Source organism: Rattus norvegicus, chromosome 6 (genome assembly GCF_021556685.1).
Source record: "Rattus norvegicus strain SHRSP/BbbUtx chromosome 6, alternate assembly SHRSP_T2T, whole genome shotgun sequence".
Lineage (NCBI taxonomy): Eukaryota > Metazoa > Chordata > Mammalia > Rodentia > Muridae > Rattus > Rattus norvegicus.
This window is the reverse complement of record NC_141539.1, coordinates 44,445,450-44,451,736: the sequence shown is the minus strand read 5'-3', so window position 1 is coordinate 44,451,736 and position 6,287 is coordinate 44,445,450.

Here is a 6,287-nt window from a genome sequence, read left to right as displayed (position 1 = left end):
TGAGATCCCATTTGTCGATTCTTGATCTTAGAGCATGAGCCATTGGTGTTTTGTTCAGGAAATTTTTTCCAGTGCCCATGTGTTCCAGATGCTTCCCTAGTTTTTCTTCTATTAGTTTGAGTGTGTCTGGTTTGATGTGGAGGTCCTTGATCCACTTGGACTTAAGCTTTGTACAGGGTGATAAGCATGGATCGATCTGCATTCTTCTACATGTTGCCCTCCAGTTGAACCAGCACCATTTGCTGAAAATGCTATCTTTTTTCCATTGGATGGTTTTGGCTCCTTTGTCAAAAATCAAGTGACCATAGGTGTGTGGGTTCATTTCTGGGTCTTCAATTCTATTCCATTGGTCTATCTGTCTGTCTCTGTACCAATACCATGCAGTTTTTATCACTATTGCTCTGTAATACTGCTTGAGTTCAGGGATAGTGATTCCCCCTGAAGTTCTTTTATTGTTGAGGATAGCTTTAGCTATCCTGGGTTTTTTGTTATTCCAGATGAATTTGCAAATTGCTCTGTCTAACTCTTTGAAGAATTGGATTGGTATTTTGATGGGGATTGCATTGAATCTGTAGATTGTTTTTGGTAAAATGGCCATTTTTACTATATTAATCCTGCCAATCCATGAGCATGGGAGATCTTTCCATCTTCTGAGGTCTTCTTCAATTTCTTTCCTCAGTGTCTTGAAGTTCTTATTGTACAGATCTTTTACTTGCTTGGTTAAAGTCACACCGAGGTACTTTATATTATTTGGGTCTATTATGAAGGGTGTCGTTTCCCTAATTTCTTTCTCGGCTTGTTTCTCTTTTGTATAGAGGAAGGCAACTGATTTATTTGAGTTAATTTTATACCCAGCCACTTTGCTGAAGTTGTTTATCAGCTTTAGTAGTTCTCTGGTGGAACTTTTGGGATCACTTAAATATACTATCATGTCATCTGCAAATACTGATATTTTGACTTCTTCTTTTCCAATCTGTATCCCTTTGATCTCCTTTTGTTGTCTGATTGCTGTGGCTAGAACTTAAAGAACTATATTGAATAAATAGGGAGAGAGTGGGCAGCCTTGTCTAGTACCTGATTTTAGTGGGATTGCTTCAAGTTTCTCTCCATTTAGTTTAATGTTAGCAACTGGTTTGCTGTATATGGCTTTTACTGTGTTTAGGTATGGGCCTTGAATTCCTATTCTTTCCAGGACTTTTATCATGAAGGGGTGTTGAATTTTGTCAAATGCTTTCTCAGCATCTAATGAAATGATCATGTGGTTCTGTTCTTTCAGTTTGTTTATATGATGGATCACGTTGATGGTTTTCCATATATTAAACCATCCCTGCATGCCTGGGATGAAGCCTACTTGATCATGGTGGATGATTGTTTTGATGTGCTCTTGAATTAAAAAATGGGGTTCAGAGCTAAACAAAGAATTCACAGCTGAGGAATGCCGAATGGCTGAGAAACACCTAAAGAAATGTTCAACATCTTTAGTCATAAGGGAAATGCAAATCAAAACAACCCTGAGATTTCACCTCACACCAGTGCGATTGGCTAAGATCAAAAACTCAGGTGACAGCAGATGCTGGCGAGGATGTGGAGAAAGAGGAACACTCCTCCATTGTTGGTGGGATTGCAGACTGGTAAAACCATTCTGGAAATCAGTCTGGAGGTTCCTCAGAAAATTGGACATTGAACTGCCTGAGGATCCAGCTATACCTCTCTTGGGCATATACCCAAAAGATGCCTCAACATATAAAAGAGACACGTGCTCCACTATGTTCATCGCAGCCTTATTTATAATAGCCAGAAACTGGAAAGAACCCAGATGCCCTTCAACAGAGGAATGGATACAGAAAATGTGGTACATCTACACAATGGAATATTACTCAGCTATCAAAAACAACGAGTTTATGAAATTCGTAGGCAAATGGTTGGAACTGGAAAATATCATCCTGAGTGAGCTAACCCAATCACAGAAAGACATACATGGTATGCACTCATTGATAAGTGGTTATTAGCCCAAATGTTTGAATTACCCTAGATCCCTAGAACAAACGAAACTCAAGACGGATGATCAAAATGTGAATGCTTCACTCCTTCTTTAAATGAGGAAAAAGAATACTCTTGGCAGGGAAGGGAGAGGCAAAGATTAAAACAGAGACTGAAGGAACACCCATTCAGAGCCTGCCCCACATGTGGCCCATACATATACAGCCACCCAATTAGACAAGATGGATGAAGCAAAGAAGTGCAGACCGACAGGAGCCGGATGTAGATCGCTCCTGAGAGACACAGCCAGAATACAGCAAATATAGAGGCGAATGCCAGCAGCAAACCACTGAACTGAGAATAGGTCCCCTATTGAAGGAATCAGAGAAAGAACTGGAAGAGCTTGAAGGGGCTCGAGACCCCAAAAGTACAACAATGCCAAGCAACCAGAGCTTCCAGGGACTAAGCCACTACCTAAAGACTATACATGGACTGACCCTGGACTCTGACCCCATAGGTAGCAATGAATATCCTAGTAAGAGCACCAGTGGAAGGGGAAGCCCTGGGTCCTGCTAAGACTGAACCCCCAGTGAACTAGTCTATGGGGGGAGGGCGGCAATGGGGGGAGGGTTGGGAGGGGAACACCCATAAGGAAGGGGAGGGGGGAGGGGGATGTTTGCCCGGAAACCGGGAAAGGGAATAACACTCGAAATGTATATAAGAAATACTCAAGTTAATAAAAAAAAAAAACTTTAATCGCTACATGAAAGAACACACAACACAATAACCTCTGATCCAATTGATAAGATATAATTGCCCACCTAGACATACAAAGCCCTGTACACATCCATCCCTTAAGAATATTTATAAAAACGTGTAAATGTGCAGAGAGGAATCTTAACATCCACCTCCATGTTCTCTCCACTGCTTCTCTTCCTTGCTCCAGTCTCCTCCTTTCCCTAAATCTTTTCTCCCACCCATCTTGCCATGTTGTCCAATGACAGGCCTCATTATATCTTGTACCTGCCTTCGACCTGTGTGATGACATCATCCTACATTTCACCCTTTTTGTCTAATTAAAAATTTTTTTCTCTCAATTATAAGCTGAGCACAACTATTATCATTTTGTAATTAAAAGCATAAAATATATCTAACATCCAGTCCAACACTTTATCAGTTACAAAGGACATTTAATTATTCATTCCAGCTTAAGAAAGGCTTAAAATCTATGTTATACCCTGGCTAGCTTATGTACTGTCTGATAACTATCTAATAAAATATGTATTTTCAGACTTAAACAGCCTGATAGGCTATGAGACTATAATCAGTCTTCAACCCCAACAAAAATCTAAGAATGACCAATTATCTATAAACATAGGAAGTCTAACACGGCTTCCCGAACTGAGAGGTTGTAGAGACAAATCTCCACTAGCACAGTCCCCTGTTAACAACATGTGAGTGCAAGTCTTCAGCCTTCTGGCCCAAAATCAACTGACAGACTCTTGAAATGTAGAAACCTCAAAGGACTGATAATTCTGGCTTGGTAGAGATTATCAGTTAACTATTCTGCATAAAGTGTCCCTTTTTGGACAGTATTAGTCTGTAGATGAAATAGGCAGTTTCCGCTCAATGGCTGCCTAACCACAAAGTATTATCTCACCTGGAGGTAGAGATGCTCAATTTCTTTGTTAAAATTGTTCTGTCAAACTGATAGAAGCAGATATATCTCAACAAAAGATAAATAACTGTAAGTCTCATATTTTGTGGGTTTCTGACATTTTTGAAAAACATCTATCTATATAAGGTAATCTGGACTGTTGTCTGTTAATTATCTTATGATCTTGAAAGTATTCTAACAAACTCAGAGCCATGAATCTGCTATTTGGCCCTTAACTCACATGTGTAATCAACTCAGAAGTTTGTAATGGCATCAATAGAAGGACTGGCTCTAAACCTTGTACTTTAAATTTTTTTAACAAATAAATTCTATACCAAGACAAAGATATAATTTTAGCTTAGTTACCAAATGAGATTATGGCTGTACAACTCGATCTACCTAATTCCTCCATGTTAAATTATAACAAATTCTGAATTCCTCATAAAATTACCCTTAGAATAACCACTTTCAGCCCCCCAAAAGTCCAGGGAAAAATGTCAACTCTTTGATAACTTCTTCAAGCTGTATGTGGGCATTGAGATATCGTTGGGGGGTAGGGGGTAGGGAAAATGGATGTTACAACCTGATGTGCCTGTCTTGAGTGGACCCAGCTGAAAGTCGTTGAGATCAGGACCCCAAGTAGGTACATTTTGCAAAATATAATTCTCAAGACAAAAGCTTAGAATAGAGATATCTTTTTTGTTTGATGCTCTTGAATCTAGTTTTTTAGGCAGTTTTCCTCTCTCAAATCTGATCAGTATGACTCTGTGAGGTTTCCAGAGCCTAATCACCATTTTTTAAAACACAAAGACAAAACCTTTCTCCCTTAGTGTTCCTTAGTCTGTAGCCAGAAAAGCTTGTATCTTGCACTCTCTCCCAGAGTAATAATATAACCATAAAACTCAAAGTCACAACCATCATGAAGACTAAACAATTTTAAAGAAGGAAGTAATTTAAACAATAATCTGTGATATCAGGAAATTAACCCAAAATTCCTGTGGAGCCCATGTTAAGAGAATCTGAGCTTCCTGTTGTGAAAAATATCAAAAATAACCACAAACCCTCACTAGCCAGCATCAATGAGTCATATGGCCTTTAGTGGGGTAATTCATAAAACAAATTAAACACTTTCTATCAATTCTAATACCAATAAGCAACTTATCAAACCAGGACTTTAGCCCAAAATATATCAATGTATCAAGCTGTCTACCTGGAGTCTTAGACTTTTACTTACCCTTAATACCCAAAATATATCGATCTGTTGAGCTCTCTACCCAGAGCCTCAGATTTTTATTTAACCTTAATACCCAAAATATATTGATCTGTTAAGCTCTCTACCCAGAGCCTCAGATTTTTATTTAACCTTAATAACTTGTAAATATCACAATTCTCTACTTGGAGTCAGTGACTAATTTTTCCCCATTTAAGTTCCCAACCATGGGTGAAAATCCCCACATGATTCAGGTAATCTCTGTACTCTCTTCTCCTTAAAAACAAACTTAATCATCTCCTAATAATACCTGTCATTTAGAAGTAGCTTGTCTAACTAGTATTTTAACCCAAAATTCCTGTGGAGCACATGTTGAAAGGAAAGCAGCGGAGAGAACATCATGGAGGCAGATGTTAAGATTCCTCTCTGCACATTTACAGGTTGTTTTGAATATTCTTAAGGATGGATGTGTACAGGGCTTTGTGCATCTAGACGAGAAAATTGTGTTTTATCAATTGGCTCAGAACAAAAAAACGGACCTAGTGCAGGGTAAAAAACAGCTTTTTATTTTTTCTAATTTTACAGCAACACCTCTCAGGTTACAGATATGCATGGCTGAAGCAGCAGACTACATTTTCCCCCTAAGGTGCTAGCCACTCAGGGTGAGTTTCTTATGCTTGTACAGAAGGCACTTACCAACTGACCAATATCCTCAGCAAAGTTTTTCTGTATTGTAAACCTTGCATAGATAATATGCCCAAAAGCATGCATCAGGAGTTCAACTTTTGCTTAGTGATCCCAACAACAATTACCTGGTTACATTTTTTATGTCCTTGACTGTGAGGTCAGATAGTTCAGGGATGATCAAAAAGGCTAGTGAATAAGGTCAGCTACAAAGGCAGGAAGGTTTCCTCCTGTGTTTTGTTGCTAGGTATTAAATACATAAATATTTTAATTTTTTTGAACTGAGAAACAAATCTATGATGTCTCATATAATTCAAACTGTATATACACTTCAGACTGATTAAATCTGCCTTATTAATAAGGCTTTATCTCACTTTGTTGTCAATCTTTTTATTAAATTTATTAGTTTATTTTATGCCTCTGTGTAATTGTGTATGTTGTTATGCACATGTGGACGTCAGAGGATCACTTTTAGGAGTTGATGTTTTTCTATTGACATAGGCCTTGAGACTAGAACTCAGTTGTCAGACTTGATATCTGGTGCCTTGATCTACTGATCCATCTCATTGGCCCAATCCGCAACAATGTTTTGATGAGTTCCCACAAGATCCACATTGTAAGACTTTCAATATTATATTGTTAAGAGTTTTGGTATGAAGAAAATTAATGCAACTATTACAAAAATACAATAAATGTTGCAAATATTTAAAAATTCATATATAACATGTATCAATCTCTATCATAGATATGCAAATC